The sequence below is a fragment of the Gopherus evgoodei genome, chromosome 24, assembly GCF_007399415.2.
Source record: "Gopherus evgoodei ecotype Sinaloan lineage chromosome 24, rGopEvg1_v1.p, whole genome shotgun sequence".
Lineage (NCBI taxonomy): Eukaryota > Metazoa > Chordata > Testudines > Testudinidae > Gopherus > Gopherus evgoodei.
This window is the reverse complement of record NC_044345.1, coordinates 9,019,097-9,041,031: the sequence shown is the minus strand read 5'-3', so window position 1 is coordinate 9,041,031 and position 21,935 is coordinate 9,019,097. Positions and strand designations below refer to the sequence as shown.

General features: G+C 44.6%; 1 protein-coding gene across 6 annotated transcripts in view; it reads right to left on the bottom strand.

Moving 5' to 3' along the window:
- DEDD (death effector domain containing) overlaps positions 1–9,277 on the bottom strand; it is a 44,243-nt gene extending 34,966 nt beyond the window's left edge. Inside the window, exons 1-2 of one of the 6 annotated variants that reach the window (XM_030542457.1) lie at positions 8,966–9,256; positions 7,328–7,390 (exon numbers count right to left, since the gene is read on the bottom strand). The gene's annotated coding sequence lies outside the window, so the exon portion shown is untranslated. Of the gene's footprint in view, positions 1–7,327 lie in introns of all 6 variants that reach the window. The other 5 variants (XM_030542456.1, XM_030542458.1, XR_003997707.1 and 2 more) reach the window with 5 other exon arrangements.
- Between the last annotated feature and the right edge of the window lie 12,658 nt (positions 9,278–21,935).

Here is a 21,935-nt window from a genome sequence, read left to right as displayed (position 1 = left end):
GGAAGGCTGTACTGCTTTAGTTGAAGAACTACTTAACGTACATTCACGAACGTAAATAGCCTTTCCACATGCTGGATGTAGTATAAAGTTTTCTTTCTGCTGCATTCAGGCAAGTTAGCCCTTTATTTGTTTTGTGACAACTTCTCTTCGTGACTAAGTGGCTTAACTATAGTAGTTCCCTCTCTCCTGCATGCAGCTAGTGCAGAAGGCAGAAGTGCCCAGCTGGCAGGAGCTGGGATCATATCGCCCCCATCTTTGGCTGTCTATGAAATGATAGCAAGCAGCAGGGATCCACACACACTCACTTCATGGCCTTGGGCATGTCACTTAGGTTCTGATCCCAACCCAACTGAAGCTGATGGAGTTGCTCCACCAACTTCAGTGGGTGCAAGCTCATAATCTAAGACTCAGTTTCCTCCAGCTACAAAAAGGGGAGAATGATATTTGCCTTCCTCAGTCATGCATCTTGGTGTTTGTGAGTTGCTTTGAGATGACACCAAATTAATGCCAAGTATCAGTCAGCTGAATTCATTAGTTAGACTGTGCCTGGAAGCTTACACAGTAACACTTTCCTCTTCCTTCCCACACTCCACCAGTAGCAGCAATTAACACAAAAAAGACTAGAGTGGCGACACTAATCATTTTAGATACGGGAACAGCCCATGCAACCAAAGGTCTATCCTGAAGCACCTGTTGCATATAATTTGCACTCCTCAGCCCTCCACCCACTCAGATCAGTTAAAAGGGCACTATCAAGGAAAACTTACCTTTCATGTTTTAGAAACAGTTTTAAAAAAAAACACAAAGTCCAGTTTGCTTTTCCTCATTTATGCTGTTTGTTTATTATCGGCACTTCAGTTTCACTTTGTTTCTACTCAAGTTTCACTTCCTGGTTCCCATGCTCTAGGCCTCATGCGGAATCTGGGAATCCAACACTGCAGGGCACAGTCTGAATGCCAAATATACGTATGCATACACACAATTTGTTTAAATAAGTATTTTTGTTTTCAGGAGTCATTTCTAGGACATTAGGTTTTATAAAACCTACACTTGAGGTATAAACTAAATTAACACAACCCCTTACTCTAGAATTCTAAGGCGTGTGTGTACATTATATATATAGTACCAAACACCTGGAAAATGAAGTGCAAAGTTTAAAAAATAAGCATAAGGCAATTCTATGCTGTACACTCTGGACAGAAACGAGAATTCGGCACAAAAACTCCAGTCTCTTCAAATCCCAGCAGGCAGCTTCTCATTGCTGCAATACCCTAGAATGACATTTAAGTTTGTTGTATTCAGGCTTCTTTAATCAGGGGCTTCCATTGTGTACAGGATAGAAGACACTCCACTTCTCCTCCAACTTCAAAGTCACCCAACCAGGAAAACCCAACCTGTTTTGCTGTAAAGTAGCATAAAAAAAAAAGACTAGAATCCTTTGATCTTTTAGAGCTGCTCTGGGATTGAAGGTGTGGGTGTATGGATGGGAAAGAGAATCTCTCACTGACAGAGGAGAAAAACCAAACCCTGTCTACAGGACAGTTCTTAATGCGAGTTTGCAACAAGCAAGTGGCATGATGGGGGTGGAGAGTGGGTCCAGCTCTCCAGTTGGTGTAAACTGGAACAGTTTCCTGCCAATATAAACCAGGTGAAGATCTGCTCCATTGTTGTGTCCACACCCCACATGACTAAAGGGACACTGTCAACTGGAGAGGCAGCCAGGTTCAAAAAATTAATTACAAAGTAGTTATGTCTTATGCCTGTCCCAACTCAGCCAATTTTAGCTGACTATAAACACTGCTGTAAAATACACAAAGAAAACAGCGAGGCATTCTTCTCTTTTACTCAGTGATCTTAGGTGTTTTATTACTTGTAACAAAAGTGGGTAAAAATTGCATACAGAAGGGTGATTTTAAGTTGATGGTATCCCTTTAATATGCTGTTGGAATGCTTGGCTGTTTTCCTGTAACCAGTTCACAGTACTTATTTTGCAGTGTACACAAGACCACTGGCAGTGAGCATGTACGACTGGTTTGGCTGTTCCCCCTTCCTCCCACCTCTTCATGCTGTAGGAGCACATTGTCCACAGGCTGCTGACACTCTGTGCACACATCCTCTGGGCACTCTATCCCTCCCAGGCACTAGACAGCTGCCCAGGTTCTCCCAGAATGCACTGACATAAACACACATAGGTGTGCGTACTTGCAAGCATCTATCTGAGCCACATGGCTATATTCTGAAAGAAAGCGGATCTACAGGTACAACTCAACTGTGTTCGTTGTAATCGAGTAAGACAAGCCTGTTATGGCATGGCTACAAAGACAACACTGCATCTGCACACTCGGTATAAAGTACCTGATCACTCTAGCATTACAGCCTGGCTAACTATTACTGAGTTTAATAGCCAGTACACAAACATTTATCTCCACACACACATCTATTCAAATGAAGGAATTTTGGGTGGTTGTTATTTGTTTTGTTTCACACTACTCAGAAAGATATAGGTACAATAAGTTTAATCTGAACAGAAAAAAAAATCTACTTAAGTCCCATATGTTCTACAACAGATCAACTCAAAAAGTACTGGGATACAAGATTATTTGTGTTCTCAAAATACTTAATTTTTATTTTAAGATAATGGCCAAAATATTACTCCATGGAGTAACAGATCTTATGCATAACAATTGCACGCACACAATATATTAAAAGCTATACAAGTGCAAACCTTAGGTTGAGATTTTGCATAAAACTCAGAAAATGCAAGGTTAATGTTCCAAAGTCAACCTTAACTCTACCTCTTGCCGAATAAATTGTATTTTTTAAGTCTTGTTATCATAATTCAAGGATTTACTAGTAACACATGAAAAATATATTTAAAAGGGCCACCATCAACTTTGAAATCTAATCAAAGTTTAAACAGTTTCAGCTTCTCCACCAGTCCTGAGTCACCCCTGCCAATTCTTGTTTTACAATCACACTTAACCAGTTTTAAAACAAAAACAAAAATAGCAGCGTTCTCCATCTATTGTAGAGTCACAAAACCAGAGGAAGCCCCTTATACAGGGGAAATACTTCAACTGACACTAGACAATATACAAACCCCTCTCACACAGCCCTCCCCTTTAGTAATGGCAATCTTAAGTCTCAATCCTTCAGACTTATGCACATGTTTTACGTTATACATTGCAAACAGTTCCACTAATCTTCAGTGAAACTACTCTCAGTGCATGAGGTTAAGCAAGTGGTAAAGTCTTTGCGGGATCAGGACCATAAACCCTAATTCTGCAAAAACTTAAGCATGTGAATAGTCCTGTTGAAGTCATATGTCCAAATAGATACTCACATACTTAAGGTTTTGCCCTTACATATTACTTGAAACAAGAAAACAGGAAAAAAAAGTCAAACCCCTATTTGAAAATCTGATTAAGTTGACGGTGTCTTTTTAAACAAGAGATGCCCTTTCTCTTTTAAATTCAATTAACTATATGAGTACAAAATTCTGGAGGGACAGAAGCAATTATTTATTCTTACAATACTAAAAATGCCTCTTTCCTTGAGGATTCTTTTTTTCTTTAAGTTCCCAGACCATCACAACCACCATAAGCTCCTAATTCTTTACTCAGGGGGACCAATACCATATTATTTGTTTGTATCTAAGTTCCATAAGCTCCAGCACCAAGAATCCTCCTTCTCTTGATTCCATATTAAAAATCAGCAGGTCTTTCCAGTGCGCCGCTTGAAAGCTGATTTATGCATGGGAAATGACACCCTTATTTGTCTGGGTTTGTGAGCACTGACCAGTGACCCAATTTGTGTGTCTCTGGTCCCTTCCCATCCAGCATCACTGAGAGCCAGTACAAATAAAGACACGGTACAGTTAGCATTCCCAGTCTTTCTAAAGCAAAACTTTGGGGGGGGGGCGTGGAGGAGGGGCTAACTTCAGGCCTTCTTTGTAGATCAAAATGCAAGAAAAAAATAGCATAGCTTGTCTTTAAAAAAATAGATCACACTAGAGCCTTAGAGTGTTTATATACAACATATTTAGGCTTGACAAAATCTGATTCTTTTGTAATTTTGACAATTAATGTTTTTTATTTGTAAGGCTTGACAACTTTTATTTGCAAGAATTTTTTCATTTTTAATATATTTTGTTTTTGCTGTAGCAGGAAATAAAAGCGGGGGGAGGGGGTTGGATTAGTGCAGCATGGACAGCAGGGCTGCAGAGAGCTCTCGGTGCTGACAGCAGGGCCAGAGACACCCAGGCACAGGAAAGGCTGTGGAGCAGTGACCCCAGGCCAGGCTCATGTTGAGAAGGACAAGCTCCCAGCCACTGGAGAGACCATCCTACTGCTGAATATGCCCCAAACTCCCAGCCGTGAGTGAGCTGCCAGAGCCAAGACAGGGGATTGCAGAGAGCTCCCTGCATAGCCCCGGACCAAGGACACCAGACCTCTACATGCCTGAGGTGTTGTGGAAGCCATGCTTGCTAGCTGTTTTTGATGGACATTTACCAACAACTAATTATTTAAACTGAATCCTGCAAAGCTTAAACATATTTAACACATGGCTCCTAACTTTGCATGTGGCATAAATGTTTCAACCCTGCACGTGAGACAAACAACAACGTGATTGTCAGGCCTGCAATCAGATTCTTGCGCAGTTCTTCTGCTGCATAGACTGGAATACTTAAATGCACGTATAACAAGGTTAATTCCCAGGCTTCTGAGCACCAGATACCCCAATATGGACTACATTATCTGAAAGACACCCACAATCCTCAACCTACGGCATCAAGGGAGGGAAGATGGGAGAACTGCCTGATTTTTGCCAGAATGCAAACAAATGTAACTGTGAAGCATGGTACGTATGGACAAGCAAATACAACTGACACAAAAATTCAATAAAGAACCAGAAATGTATATAGATAACAAGATCAGGCACATGAGATATGTAAAAATAATCCTATCAGGGATATAAACACTCTTGCTTTAGGGCATAAGCCAATCACTAATGGGAGTTTCAAAGAAACCTGTATTATTCCACAATTGTCTACTATGGAGTTTCTTGCACCTTCCTCTGCAACTAGTATTCATCACTGCTGAGACAGGATCCTGGACCGCAGGAACCACTGATCTGATACACTATGGAGATTTCTGTGTGTTGGCAGAAATGCCACTGAGTTTTTAGTATGTGTGTTACACAGCTAACAGCTGAAACTGTTATTACCAGGGTTCTAAACTGTACTGCAGACAAGATATGGACATTTGACATCACCTAGCCCTGCTCAGTGACTAGTTATTAAAAAGCCTGTTGCACTTGTGCTATACACCTGCCAAATACTGTTACAGGTTTTCTAGTACAGCCGGAAACATTTACTAGGTCATGAGTGTGTCAGTAACCTGTTATAATCAACCTGGCTCAATCTGTAGCATAGACAGGGGTTTGAGAAGGGCTCTTCAAAAAGGAACTAGTATAGCCAGTTTTTAAACATGGTTTACACTGTTAGACAAACTGATTGTAAACCTGTTGGGGTGACCCATGTTTTAAATTAGTCCTTTCAACAGTTCTTCTTCAGTGCAAAGACGGCTTTCAATATGACAAGCCCATTCCATGGTTGACTCCAATGCCAAATAGCTTAGAATATTGTCTACACTGTAATGACAGCCATGGTTTTGTATCCTGGTCATAGACACCCTTATCTAACCAGGTTAGAACTAAAATGGTTGTGGCTACGCAACAGGCTTTTTTTCCATAGCACAACCACATATCCCATCCTGTTTGCACATCCATGCTACCATGCTGCCTACCAGTGTCTGCATCAGTGCATCCTGGGGAAACTAGACAGTTATCTTTTCAGGTATTTATATCACTAATCAGCACAGTATCCAAGAGTTCTCATACAGAAACGCACTCAGATATCCTCCCAGTTTTCTGAGTGGCAGGAAGTAAGACCAGCCAACTCAGATGCACAGGCACAGCAAGGGAATCCATTTACAAAACAAGTTAAGTTTGTCAGAATAATTAGAAAAAAACAGGCATGCAGTAGCCCAGACTGCTGGGAAGGGCGTTAACAGCTACCAGAGTTATTAACTGTAATATAATCATGCTGGGCATAGACACAAGCTATGTTTACAGCCAAACAGACTACTAGTTACAAACTCAGTTAAAAGTTACAGCGTAGGCACAGCCTAAGGAGCCACAGACAGCAGAACTAACCAAGTAAGCTAGTTTAAATGAGTGAGCTTCAGAGCTGGATCTACCCAAATGTCATGCTCAAATCAGGTTTGGAACCCAAGTCTAAGGCTAGATGAAAGTTCAACTAAGAATCCAGAGTCTCTTCTGAAAAATAAGTGTTCTGAACAGCGCTTTGGCTATTTCTACACTATTGAGCTCTCATACAGCACTGTCCCAATCCACTAACCTCAAAGAAGGTCTGTATCATAATCTCCATTTTACAGATCAGGAACCTAAGGCACAGAAAGGTGAAGGACCTTGCCCAGAGTCACTCGGCAGGTCAGTGTCAGAGCCAGGAATTGGACCCATGTCTCCTGACTCCCAGCCCAGTGTTCTATCACCTGCACCACACCATGAAAACGTCTCAAGTCTAGCCAACCTTATCCAAAAACTGTTTATATAAGCAAAGAGGTCAGAGATGTCTGATATATTAAGTCACTTCTCATCCACCCTCCCTTCCCATTCATCTCCAGGAGAGAATTCTCTGCTATGTAGTTGTCTAGAACAGCGTTTCTCAAACTTCTGGAAGCTGAATCCCACCATCAAGAAAATGAAACTAATCACAGAACCCTGCCATGTGTTATTAAAGGCCTACCCACCTTAAGGTTTACATCTTCTTCCACACATATGTGCACCCAACTTCAGACAACCCCAGGAAGGCGTAACACTGCACTTTAGGAAATGCTCGTTTAGAGCACTATCCAGTCTAGTTTTAAATGTTTCAAGTCACGGAATTTCTAGCATTCTCCTTTATTCTATGATTCTAGAAGGCTGGCAAGAAGATAAACCAAGGGCAACTGGACTCAGGCCTAGCAATTAGTATCATGTCTTGAACTGAGAACCATACTCACCCCCGTCCCTCAAATCACATGTTCAATTTTAAATGAAGGTTTTAAGGCTTACACAGTGTGAGAAACTTTTACACATCAGCTGGGGAGTTGGAGGCTAAGTCAGTTCACACAACAGAAGCCAGCACAAGGCACAATATCTCCACTTATGGTATAATAGAACCTCCTATGAAGATAAACTGAAGTGGATGAATCACTAGCATATTATAAAATGATATATAAATACAGACAAAATAGAGACCAACCTTACTTTGAAGCTCTTCTTGTCTTGTTTATATCCGCTCTACTGCACTGATTCGAACACGGGGCTGAACAAGAATTTTTTAAAGAGTCTTCTATTCCTCCCTTTTACTTTACTTTTTAAATAAACAAAAAAACCCAACAGAACAACTTAAACTCTTTGTGAATGATTTTATAATATGGCTCTCCTGTCAGGGAAGCCTAACTTCTAAAGTTAGATCATCAGATGCTATATTAAAAAAGGGAGACTTGCCTAAAGAATTTTCCTAATAACTCCAATGCCAAAAATCTCTCCATCTACCTCACCCCACAGAAAAAAGGAAGGGGAGAATGGGAACAGCCAAAATCTATCCTGCACCCTCTAGGTCATTTCTTTTAAAAACATCATTTTTCTAAAGCTTTGATGCTAGTCCGTTTTCTTATTATCAGTAGCTTCTTTGCCACTCTTGCAAATACAGAGTGGATCTCTTTTTAAAAAGGAAGTTTTGTCTACTTTCCTCTGCTCCCAATTTATTTTGTTCTAATTTTATTATAACTAACTAAATTTCTGGGAAGTTTAAGTTAGAGACTCTACCACAATAACCAAGAAAAAGTCATTAGAATCTGCAAAACACCTGAAAATTCAACCTGTACTTACTTCTTTATTTTTAATTGTGACACTTTTAGTGCTTGTCTTCCCTGCCACACACTCTTCTCGTAATACTATTTTACCCCAAAGAACAGACCCCTCTCCAGAAGCAGGAGATTTAGAAATTAGGGTTGTTAGATTTTCAGAAAACTGGCTTGCCACACAGCTGTTAACTTTAAGGCTCTTCCCCACGCTGCACAGCTGTATCTTCCTACATTCTTTTTAAATATTAAAAAATTAAAAATCTGACTTCCCCCAGAAAATAATAAGCTCCCAAAATATAACTAACCCACTAAAATAGGGTTATCTGAAGATGCTTAATATCATCACACAGCTTGCTTTTTGCCTGTGATTGCTTCTTTTCTGCCTTTTTATTAATCACTATTTGCTATAAACTACTCTCAATATGCAGTTGTAGTCCTGCGTTCTTGTCTCTGACCCCCTTTCCTCTCCCTTCCTAGGCCAGGGAAATTTGGTTTACTATAAAGCTGAGAAAAGGCTTTTTAAAGTGTCTTGTTTTAATTTCCCGTAACTCTCTCCCCCAGAGACGACCCCCACCTCTCCCACACGTCAATATACACGTTTAATTCTACCCCCTCAAGTAAAAAATAAATCAGGAAAAGTGGGTTTATTAGAAGCCGGAAAATGTGTATGTTTTTAACTGGCTTATTTCCTCCCCACACCCGAAAAAGCCACCCTGAGACTCCCCACCTGCCTGTCACGCTTCTCTCTCCACCTCTATTGCCCCTTTCCCACCCCCAATAAAAATAAAGACCCCAGGGAAAGAGGGCTGGTGGGAAGCTAGAAATGAATGGCTCGCTCCTCCCCAGCAATGAGCAACCCCGGGACCCTCCTCGCTGCCTGCTCTCTACCCTCGCTTCCCCATCCCCCCCGTACCCCAGGAGGTGGGGCTCCGTGGGAGCTGGCACAGGGGGCCTATGGCAAGTGCCCCTCCCCCCAGAGAACAGGACACCCAGGGACCGGGGGGGTGGCAGGAGCTGGGGGGAGCTTGGACCTTTGCAGGGGCTGGTTCCCCCCGCTCCTCCTTTCCCCGCCCCCAGGGGCGGCTTCTGCTGCCGGGCTGGGGGGCTGCCCCGGGCTCCCAGGCCTCTCACTCTCTCCTCCGGATCAGGGCGGCCATATTGGATCCGTCAGCTTCTCTCCCCGTCCGAGGGAGGCGGCGGCTGCCGCTAGAGCAGGAGCAACATCCGGGTAACCGGCACCTCCTTCCGAGTGGGCGGGGGGCGGAGGAGAAGGAGGAGGGGCTGCCTACATCCGGGGTCTCGCTGCCTTCCTTCACCGCCATAGGAAGGAATGGGGTATGGCCGCCATTTTTGTGGAGGGCAGACTGGCGGCTCCATCCGGGGTATTCGTGGGTGGCTTCAATGCCATTGGGAAGAATGGGGAGGAGCCCGCCATGTTGGTAGAGGAAAGACGGGCAGGCACATCCGTGATATGACTTCACAGCTACTGAAGAGAATGGGATAGTTCTACCATCTTTGTTAAGGGCAAATGGGCACTTGGGAAAGTACGCTCCGCTCTTGAGGCAGCGCACGGACTCCAGCTGACCAGCCTTTCCTTGTATTTATTAGTATCTAAATAAAACATGCGTAGTGCCGAACGCCAGTAAAACCGGGCCAAGAAAAACCATGCAGAAAAATATGCTGTTTTAATGCATTCGTTTACTTGATGCAGGTTTTCTCTCGTTCTATTGCCTGTATTACCATTAGGAATATTGTTATTAATTGCTATTTATAAAGAGGGCTGATGGGTGATCTGGGAGTGAGGAGACCTGGAGTCCTTTCCTGGCTCAGCCACTGATCTTGAGCATGTCATTTCCTCTGTACCTCAGTTTCCCCCACCTGTAAGATGGGGATAATTATTATTATTTCTATTCTGACAGTGTCCGGTGGCCCCAAGCAGGGTTCAGGGTCCCAGTGCACTACGCTCATAGTCACACCAATACAGACAAGATGATTGTTGCCTTAAAGAACTCACAATCTAATTCTCTAATCCTGCAAAGACATGAGTTTAACTAAACTATATAATTTAACTAAATTATATAAGCCCTAGGCATTATTGTCATTAGGTACTGCGAGCAGTTCTCACGATCAACTAAACCTAAACTATCCCTCACAGATTGGACAAACCCGTCAGGGAAGGTTCGAGGTTTACTATGTCCTGCCTCAGCACAGGGAGGCGGATTTGAGGACACTTCTAGCCCTCCATTTCTGTGATTTTATAATCTACAGTTAAGTCTTTGTAGGATCAGGCCCTAGGTAGATGATAAATAACATCAACATTAATTTTCTTTTGAAAGCACTTTGAGATCTACAGTTGAGAAGTGCTAGAAAAGAGCTAAGAATTATTATGTAGATTCATATACATTTCTTTTTAAATGCATATTCAAATATTGTGGTCAAACATTCGTTGTTTTTAACAGAGACCCAGCTCCATACATGTGATTCCAGCTAGGTCTAAGTTTGTACTAATCAGTTCTAGCAGGATCAGGGCCTTAACGTCTGAATTATCATTAATCTACTGTGAGAATGTGTCATCACCGCAGAAATAAGAAAGATGAAAACATAACCAGGGTTAATACGTACCAATTGAAAAGGAAGAAGCAGCAGCAACCCACTGCAGTGGCAAATCACCATTTTAGGGCTGCTGGTATTTGGCTCTGTCAAATTTAAAGGGCTAGCCCCTAGAAAAGAATGCTGGGGGAAAAAGTTCCTCTGGTTTATAGGGAGGAGGCAGCTACAAAGAAAGGTGCTTAGAAGCTGCTTGTGTATTGTATTGTATTGTATAAATGGCAGCGATGTTTGAAAAAGGGACACGCCTCTCTGGAAACCACTGGTATTTAGTATCAGAGGGGTAGCCGTGTTAGTCTGGATCTGTAAAAGCAGCAGAGTCCTGTGGCACCTTATAGATTAACAGACGTTTTGGAGCATGAGCATGAGCTTTCATGCTCCAAAACGTCTGTTAGTCTATAAGGTGCCACAGGACTCTTTGCTGCTTTTACTGGTATTTAGGCAAATAACTTCCCTGCTCTGCGACTCTGTTTCACCTTCCACTCTTTATCTGTCTTGTCTATTTAGCTAGTCAGCTCCTTGAGTCTGCTCTCACTATATGATTGTACAGCACGGAACATAATAGGCCCTTATTTGCTTGGACTCTCCAAATGCTCTTGTAATATATTAATAATCAGCTGGAGAAATTCTGCATTTCACTAGCCCTATAACTCAGCAGGGCAGGGAAAAATTAAAAGCCTCATTCTGACATTCTAGAAGGAGTAGCTATTGTCCACGGCTTACTAGCACCAAACTCCAAGTGTTGAGGCTACAGAATGACTTTAGACATATATCTTCCAGTCCCCACTACTACCTACAAAGGGTGATGGAACGATCAGAACAGTTTGCTAAGAGGATTCTATGCAAAAAGACCCCACATTATCCCTGATGTCAATCCAGCACTAACCCCAGCTCAGCTACTTATGGATGGAGTGACAACTCAGAACAAATATGCTAACTCTGACAGGAAATTTTTTGCCCTATGTGCCACTCCTTTAAATGGCATGAGGTTGAGAAACACCAAATCAGGTCTTCTTGATAATCTGCTAAAATGCAGTCCAAAGCTGCCTACCAATATGACCCCCCGCTTCCCATTCTATCTGAGCACCTCACAACCTTTAATGCAGGGGTAATCAATAGCCGGACCTTGGGCCAAATCTGGACCGCCAGATGCTTTTGAATGGACCCCAAAATCTTTTCAATTACTATCATTATCATTGGTTTGGTTTTAATTACTATTTTCTCTGGAGGCTGGATCTTGACTATACCTTTGACCAAGAAATTTGCACCTTGACAAAAAATAATTGACTACCGCTGCTTTAATGTGTTTATCCTCACAACACCCCGGTGGAACAGGGCTGTGCTGTTTTCCCCATGTTACAGATGGGAAACTGAGGCACGGAGGGGTTAAGTGACTTGTGCAAGTGTAATGCCAGACAGAATCGAACTGGGGCCTCGGGAGCTTGGTGCACGAGCCTCTACTGCATGAGCTAAAAGCCAACTGACTGTTAGCTAGGGTTGTAGAACAAACTAATTTTCTCTCTCTCTCTCTAAGTCAGTGGTTCCCCAACCTTTTTCGTCTGGCGGGCGCCAGACAATGAGCCACGGAGGACCGTGGCGGCAGACGAGCATCCGCCGAAATGCCGTTGACAAGCGGTGTCATCCAGAGGCATCACCGCTGAAATGCCGCTGAATTTCGGCAGCATTTCAGCGGATGCTCGTCCACCAGCCAGTACGTGGGCACACTTAGACGCCCTGGCGGGCGGGCGCCATCTTGGGGACCCCTGCTTTAAGTGGTCTCAATGCCACTAGATGGGACAGAACATCACACCCAGAAGGTGTGTGAGTTATACAAGGTCACACAGGGAGCCTGACAATTTTCTTGCCCAAGTTCTAGGCTAGTGTTCTAAGCACTGGACCATCCTTCCCAGGACCGGCTCTAGGCACCAGCAAACCAAGCACGTGCTTGAGGCGGCACAATTCCAGGGGAGGTTTGGTTTTGTCTTTTGCTTGAGGCAGCAAAAAAACTAGAGCTGGCCCTGATCCTTCCTCTTCCTTAAACTCCCTCAGGAGACCCAGTCCTTATAAATCTGAGTGAGAAATAATGAACATGAGTAACAACTCCCTGCTCTGCCTGGGCCAGTCACTTGCCTCTCTATGCCTTGGTTCCCCCTCAGTGCAATAGCGATAGTAGCCCTGCCCTGCCCTGGCCTCTAGAGGCATGAGCTGTTATCCAGTGCACATCTCTGCACTCTGAGATCATTGCTAAAACCAAGCAAGGTGCTTGGTACAGGATGGAAAGAACGAGTAGCCTCTTCCGGGTGCTCCAAGCCCAACTGAATTGAATTGCTCTGCGATCCCTGTAGCTCTGTTGTGCATAGCACAGTCCACATAAAGGGAGAAGATCCTCTTGAGAAGGGTCTGAGAGGAACCTACCCCTACTGGATTTGACAAGCCCAGTGAAGTGAATCAGCTGGACAAGCACTCCTCCAAGCCTAGAGCTGAGGGGATCAAAGTGAGAGGAAGCCTTTCACTGATTTGTAAATAGTTATCAACATTTATGGGGCAGAATGGGGGAGGGAAGATTTGAAGATAAGGACAGACCTCTCGAGCCCGCCTCGTTTGGGGGAAAGTCACTTATTTTTGTCCCCCCGTTACCTCCGTTCCGCACAGAGCTGTTGTTTTCTCACCTTTAACACTGAAAGTTATTTACATCAGTTCTTTGTTTCTGAGGGTTGAGTGTAGCTGGACTCATCGTTCTGGAAGGGCACAAGGCACTTGGTGTTCATGAAGTTTGGGAGAATTTCATTTACACTAAAGAAATGGATCCCAAATCATATTATGTTTCCTGCAAGAACAGTTTTTGTATCCCTCATTTTGGGTCTTTGTTGCACGTTAAACCCTGCATCTGGGCCTTCACGGGTTGACAGAGAGATGGACACACGTACTGTTTTTTTAAATCTGGAGCAGGGACCCAAGCAGAGGTGAGGCTGGGGAGTCCACATGGGAGAGAAATGCCATCAGTGCACAAACTGTATGAAAAGTAAACTGGAACTTAGTCCTCATTGGATCACTTGATGATTACCTGTTCCGTTCATTCCCTCTGGGGCACCTGGCATTGGCCACTGTCGGAAGACAGGATACTGGGCTAGATGGACCTTTGGGCTGACCCAGTATGGCCGTTCTTATGTTCTTATGCTCATGAGGGAATCCCACCTGGAGAGAAACCCTGTCAAACTGCTGCCAAGGGGAAAAGCAACTCAACACTTAGGAAGAATCAGAAACGCCACATGGAGGAGAAAGTGGAGATATGTTTTCATTTGGGATCTAGTCCATGTACAATAATAAAATGGAGCGATGGGGGGGAATAGAGCTGGGTGCTGGGGGTAGTTATTGTTGAAGAACCAGGAAGAGATGAAAGGTGGGGAGGAGGAGAGAGAGAGCAAGTTCATGGGGATCCCCAAGAGAATAGTGTTGGGAACCAGAAAGGGAGGGAGGTAGGGAATGGGGAATGATCAAGGGATTGTGACAGAATGTTACCCTTGTATTCATACCCTACACACTATTGTGATAATTTTTGTATAAAGTATGCCTTGTGAGGTATCATTTGAAAACTCATAATCTGCTGATTATTATTGTCCTGGTAAAACACATGTGGCAACATTGTATGTAAAGTTATAAGATACTGCTGTATAGTGTTGTAAACACATGTTCCAAACCCCACAACCCTGCCCAAAATGAGGTTGGCAAACAAGTCTATCCTAAACAAAGGAATGTGTGCTCTGCTTAATTTGCATTTAAGCAGTAAACAGAGTCATCAAGCAGGAAGGGAAATAAATAAAGCTCAAACAGGTGAGAAAAAAACAGCAAGGAACATCCTTCCACATAGACTCTTTGTCCCCTATTCCCTAGCTGGAAATGTTTTTCAAGAGAGGGAATGAAATTATAAAAAGGAGGGACAAACAACCAGAAGGACTCCCCGCCCTCTTGTCCATTGCATTCACTGCACCTGAAGCAACAAAGGAAGCATTCATTGGACTCTGGGAAAGTGGTCCTGACCTATAGCTTGACCAGTAAAACTGCTGAAAGCATGTGGTGAGAAATGTTGCTTGAATCTGATATAGTCTGTGAAGTTAGATCAGGGGTCGGCAACAATTCAGAAGTGGTATGCCAAGTCTTCATTTATTCACTCTAATATAAGGTTTCGTGTGCCAGTAATATATTTTAACGTTTTTAGAAGGTCTCTTTCTCTAAGTCTGGGTACTTTTCAATATTTTCATGAATGACTTGGGTAATGGAATGGAGAATATGCTTATAAAATTTGCAGATGACACCAACCTGGGAACAGCTGCAAGCATTTTGTAGGACAGAATTAGACTCCAAAACAACCTTGACAAATTGGAGAATTGGTCTGAATTCAATAAGATGAAATTCAATAAAGACAAGTGCAAAGTACTTCATTTAGGAAGGAAAAATCGACTACACAACTACAAAAATGGGGAACATCTGGCTAGGTGGGATTACTGGTGAAAAGGCTCTAGGGATGATAGTGGATCACAGATTGAATATAGACCAACAACGTGATGCAGTTGTGAAAAAGGCTAATATCACTCTGGGGTGTATGAAGAGTGCCATATGTAAGACACAGAAGGTAACTGTCCCGCTCTACTCGGCATTGACGAGGCATCAGCAGGAGTACTGGGTCCTATTCTGGACACTTCACTTAAGAAAAGAGCTGGACAAATTGCAGAGTCCAGAGGAGAGCAGCAAAAGCAATAAAGGTTTAGAAAACCTGACCTATGAGGAAAGGTTAAAGAAACTGGGCACGTTCAGTCTCGAGAAAGGAAGACTGAGGGAGGACCTAGTAACAGTCTTCAAGTACATTAAGGACTGTTATAAAGAGGATGGGGATCAATTGTCCTCCATGTCCACTGAAGGTAGGACAAGAAGTAATGCACTTCATCTGCACCAAGGGAGATTTAGGTTAGATATTAGGACTAACTCTAAGGGTACTTTAGCTCTGGAAGAGCCTTTCAAGGGAGACTGTGGAATCTCTGCCGTTGGAGGTTTTTAAGACCAGGTTGGACAACCCACTGGCAGGACTGATCTAGGTTTACATGGTCCTGCCTCAGCATGGGCAGTTGGACTACATCATGTCTCGAGGTCCCTTCCAGCCTGACATTGGTATGATTCTCTGTTCTCAGCAGGACACAGGTTATATGCCTGATCTCCCCACCCCTTCCTGCTTGCCACTCCCTGCAGCATGTCTCCACCTGGCTATAAAGTCCTGTGGGATGGGGCTCTGACACCACCCCTTGGGAGATGGTATCCCCACATGGTTCATAACCCACCAGGCCAGCTTCCCTGAGAGTCAGCCTGGACATGCCCTTCCTTGGCACCCTCCCATTGTTCCAGGGGCTTTCAGTGAGTCATGCTAATAACGTCTTTCCTTCCATGGCACTCAGGGCCTGTCAGATCTTTGCAGGCTCCCAAGGCATCCCCGTCTCAGTTGTCACGTAAGCATTCCCTCCAGATTTAGCTCTTTTAATCTTTCCTCCCTCCAGCCCACTGACCCTCCCCATTGCTCTCCTCTGAATCAGCTCCAGATTGTCCATCTGCCTCTGGCCAGGGCACAGGGCCAAAGATTGAAGGGCAGACCCCAAGCGCACGCACTGGGTGACGTAAACCAGGACAGATCTATTTACAGGGGGATGGAGTCTGCTGCTCCTCAAGAGCCTGCAACAGCCCGGGGTTCGGCTGAAAGCACTGGGGCTCCAGGCTGGGAGGCAAGGGTGAATGGACAGAACTCTGGATCAGCTAGTCTTTTGCCTGGAGTAATTATAAAGGAGTGGAGGACAGCGGTGAAGGCATTAGACCAGTTTCACAGCCAGGGCTTCCCCCCGAAGGAACTTTCGGGCTCTACTCAAAGCAGATCATCCGGGGATTGTTGTTTGCCAGCTCCTGAGGCCTTTTGTTTTCCTCCTCTAAGGGAGAGAATCCAGAAACCAGGTTTGTGCAAAGCTGCTGAAAGCTCAGCTGTGCTCCAGGGTTATGCCGTGGGAGCAGGGGCCATGGGGAAGAGGAAGTGACCTCAGATTCACAGGGTCCGGGCTACACCCCAGCCTTGAAGCAGTCTCCTGGAAGTCACCCTTTTAGCAGGCTGTACCCCATGGGCTCACGCTGCTCCACAAGAGTAGCCCTGCAGCCTCAACTGTTCCAGCGAGCCCTGGTTCTCTCTGGGGCTCCCTGCAGTGAGTCCTGCCAAAGTCAGACTCCTGAGACAGACTTCATTTCTTTAGAGAGTGATGCAACGTCTGCAAGTATTTGTAGGGACACCAGGTAGCTGTGTCACATTAAGAGAACATTTATTGGTCACCTGGAATACATCTGGAAGTCTTTAGGTTAGCAGGAGAGAGGTGGTCTTGAGAGAGAGCTCATATCGGTGGGAGCCTTATGGCCTGAGATCCACATTCTGCTGAATCCAAGTAGTTTCTTCTTGTCCCCTGTGTGTGTTCCCAATCCCAGCAGTAACCTTAACACTCAGTCACCTCTTGATTTTGTTCTCCAGGTTGGGGCTTTTTGCTGTGCTTCCCACAGAGAAGTGTGGGTGGGCGAGTAGCTTATTCTAGGAGTTAACAGTTCACTCAGCGTGGCTCCCATTCAAAGGTGTTGATTACAGCCCAGACAGCCCTCGTGCCTTGGTATCTCAACCTCCTAGTCCTGATTTCCCAGGGAGAACATGAATTCTTTCCCTACAAGATGTAGCGATACTGAGGGGGGTGGATACAGAACCACAAGAGAGTTCACAAAAATATTACCAATGATTCCTACATTCATCACAGGAGGCCAGTCATCTTGCAAGGTTGAACCTTGGACTTCCAAAGTACAGGGTGGGTTGGAATTTCTTCCCACCCTTCCCTAGCACAGAGGGGGCACAGGAAGACGATCCTCCGACAACCAGTAAGAAACATTATCACAGAAAGAGAGTCAACATGTGCCGAGCACAGGAAACTTGGGGACTTATCTTCCTCACTGGCAGAAACCATCACTGAATACTGAGTCCAGCTCTGGTGTCCACACTTTAAAAAGGATGTTGACAGATTGGGAAGGGCTCAGCAAAGACCTACAAGAATGACTGAAAGTCTAAAGAATCTCAATCTATTTAATTTATCCAAGAGAAAGTTAAGGGGTGACTTGATCATGGTCTCTCAGTACCTAGATTTCAGACAGTGCAGGGCTCATGGGTGGTGCGTATAGAGGCTGGGGAAGGCTAAGCCTTCCCAAACCTTGCGGGGTGGGAGGGGGCAATAGCGGATTATTGCACTGGCCCATAGGGACTATGCCTGGGGCCCAGGACAATTTGGGGCTCATGGAAAAATCTCCCCCTGCCACGGTCCCAGACAGCAGGGGCAAAGAGCTTTTCTGGTCTCAGGGCCACAGTGGGGCGGAAAGGAGCAAGTGGGGGGCCCTCTTGGGGAAGAGGCGTAGTGAGAGCAGAATGGGGACAGGGCCATGGGCAGATGGGGGCAGGGCTGCAGTGGAAGGGATGGAATGAGGTGGGGCCATGGACGGGGTGGCACTGCGGTCCCAACTGCAGCCAAGGTCTCAGCCTTCTCCCTCTCCCCCCCAGCCAGGGCTATGGGGGCGAGAGGCCAAGCTCTTGGCCCTTCCCTCCGGCCAGAGCCACGGGGCTCTGAGAGCAGCGATCGGAGGTGTGGCCTTGGCTAGAAGAGGCAGGGCAGGAATGCTAGCCTCCCCAAGGGGGAGCTTTACCTGCAGCCCAGGAGAGGGCTCTTTAATCTAGCACAGGGGTTCTCAAACTTCATTGCACTGTGACCCCCTTCTGACAACAAAAATTACTACATGACCCCAGGAGGGGGGATTGAAGCCTGAACCTGCCCGAGCCCTGCTGCCCTGGATGGGGGGCCAAAGCCCAAGCTCTACCAGACAGCAGGGAGGAGGCAAAATCTCAAGGGTTGCAGCATCCCCTGTGCAATCTGCTTGTACATGTTGATATTCCTATGGCTGGCCCGTAGTTGCGCTTGCACAACCTCTTCTCTCCACAAGCACAGGAGATCCAATGCTTTTTGCCTACTCTAGCACCTCTGTGTGTGCCTGGAGCCAGCATGGTTAGCTGGATGCAAACAAAGGTGAGCTGCTAGGTGTGCTCACCAAGGGGAGCAACCAGGAAAAGACATTGCAAAAACATGCAGGGTTTTTAAAGTGGAGGAGGCAGGCTTCCAGTCTCTGTGACCCCTGGGCAGTGGAGTTTAAAGTTGTGAGCAGAGCAGTAACTGTCAGGGGGACTGGGGCATTGTGGGGCAGTGACTGAAGGACCGTTAGGGTCGATACAGATCATGTAATGTCTACACTTGCACTGTGCTGACTAAAGGAGTTTGACGATGGCGTGGCACCATTCGGGGAGGTGGTTTTACTGCATGACCAGAATGGGCCACTTACATCAGCCAGAGACAAATTTGAGCATAAACACATGCACAAATAGGTCCATGCACGGCATCGTATGTCGACCTAACTGTAACTTAAACCAAGCTGGAGTTAACTAACATGAGGTACAATCCTAGTGAAGACAAGGCAGTTTTATGATTTTCACACAGGTAAGCTGTTTGGGTTAAAGCTAGTATTTACCTTAACCTGCTAACTCATGGGAAATTAAGAACATCCCTACTGGGTCAGACCAATAGTCCCATCTAGCCCAGTATCCTGTCTTCCAACAGTGGCCAGTGGCAGGTGCTTCAGAGGGAATTAACAGAACAGGCAATCATTGAGTGATCCATACTATCGTCCACTCCCAGCTTCTGGCAATCAGTGGCAATGGACTCCCAGAGTATGGCGTTGCATCCCTGTCCATCTTGGCTAACAGCCATTGGTGGACCTATGCTCCATGAAGTTATTTAGTTCTTTTTTTGAATGCAGTTATACTTTTGGCCTTCATAACATCCCCTGGAAAGAAGCTGCACAGGTTGACTGTGTGTTGTGTGAAGTACTTCCTTATGTTTATTTTAAACCTGCTGCCTATTAATTTCATTGAGTGACCCTTGGTTCTTGTGTTATGTGAAGGAGTAAATAAAACTTCCTTATTTATTTTCTCCACATCATTCACGATTTTATAGCTCTCTACCACATGCCCCTTCACTCATCTCTTTTCCAAGCTGAAAAGTCCCAGTCTTTCTAATCTCTACTCACACAGAAGCTGTTTCACACCCTTAATGATTTTTGTTGCCATTCTCTATACCTTTTCCAATTTTAATATATCTTTCTTGAGATGGGACGACCAGAATTTCATATAATATTCAATGTGTGGGTATACCATGGATTTATAAATTGGCATTATATTTCCTTATTATCTATTCCTTCCCTAATGGTTCCCAACATTCTGTTAGGATTTTTGCCTGCCACTTCACACTGAGCAGATGTTTTCAAACTGTGTTAATCTATGTGTCTGATAATTCTGTTCTTAGTTTCCACCAATTTTCCTGGCACTCAAGTTAGGTTTACTGGCCTGTAATTGCCAGGATCGCCTCTGGAGCCTTTTTAAAAAATTGGTGTCACATTAGCTATCCTCCAGCCACCTGGTACAGAAGCTGATTTAAGAGATAGGTACATACCACAGTTAGTAGGTCTGCAATTTCATATTTGAGTTCCTTCCAAACTCTTGGGTGAACTGGTCCTGGTAATTCCTCACTGTTTATCAATTTGTTCCAAAACCACCTCTACCGATACCTCAATCTGGGACAGTTCCTCAGATTTATCATCTGAAAAAGAATGGCTCAGGTGTGGGAATCTCCCTCACATCCTCTGCAGTGAAGACCAATGCAAAGAATTAATTTAGCTTCTCTACAACGGCATCATCTTCCTTGAGTGCTCCTTCAGTATTTGAGTCTTTGGCTAGTTGCTCTTCAAATTCTTTTTTGGCCTGCACTTTTGCACTTGACTTGCCAGAGTTTATGCTGCTTTCTATTTTCCTCAGTAGGATTTAACATCCCATTTTTAAAGGATGTCTTTTTGCTTCTAACCACTTGTTCTTACTTTATTGTTTAGCCACGGTAGCACTTTTTTGGTCCTCTATGTTTTTTTTATTTTGGGTATACATTTAATTTGAGACTCTATTATGGTGTTTCTAAAAAGTTTCCATGCAGTGTGCAGTCATTTCACTCCTGGGGCCGTAACCTTTTAATTTCCATTTAACTAGCTTTGTTTTTGTGTTGTTCCTCTTTCTGAAGTTAAATGATACTGTGGTAAGCTTATTTGGTGTTTTTTGCCCCACAAGAATGTTAAATGTAATTTTATTATGGTCACTATTGCCAAGTGATTCCACGATATTCACCTCTTGCACCAGATCCTGTGCTCCATTTAGGACTAAAACAAGAATTGCCTCTCCCCTTGGGGGTTCCAGAACTAGCTGCTCCAAGAAGCAGTCAGTAATGGTCTCTAGAAACTTTATTTCTGCATCTCATCCTGAGGTAACACGTACTCAGTCAATACGGGCATAGTTGTGAAATCCCCCATTATTACTTCCTTTTCGAATTCTATAGCTTCTCTAATCTCCCGAAGCATTTCGGAATCACCATCACCATCCTAGTCAGGTCATCAGAATCAGTAGAATATTCCTACTGCTACACTCTTATTATTCAAGCATGGAATTTCTATCCAGAGTCTATGGTACTGTTTGATTCATTTACAATTTTTACTCTGTGCTTTGGCTTCACTAGGACTTCACCTCGAGTTCGCTAAATGGAGTAAACACTAGTTTTCCTACTGAAGACAAGACCTTTCAGTTTTCTTACCCTTGCCTTAGGATGGGCTCTATTTCTGGCTCTGACCCATGTAAAGTCCCCTGGTGCCAAGCCTAGTACATGTGATCTCTTGTTGCCCCCCATCAAGTGAGCAGATATAGCTCAGTGGTTTGAGCATTAGCCTGCTAAACCCAGAGCTGTGCGTTCAATCCTTGAGGGGGCCATTTAGGGATCTGGAACAAAAATCTGTCTGGGGACTGAATAACTAACCCTGATATTGATTCTATGATCACTTCAGGCCCATACCATAGTTCCTCCAGCTGGTCCCCTGGGCAGATGTAATCATTGCTGTCTTCCAAGAACCTGTTTCCCTGGGCCAGGAACTGTCTTTTTCATTATCTGTCTGCACTGAGCACAGTGGGCTCCTGATCCTTAATTGGAGTCTCTTGGCACTACTAAAATAGATTAAGAGCAACAATAAGAATCATTTCAGGCTGAAGGATTTTTCTGCATGCCTCTACATACAACTGTTCACAGTTGGGTTTTTTTCAGGGGCTTGGGGGGAGCCATCTCCATTTGGGGAGCAGCAGCCCCAATTATTGTGGGGGGCAATGGCATGCATGCCACTCACGCCCTTTACAAGCCACGTTCCTGTTGGTGT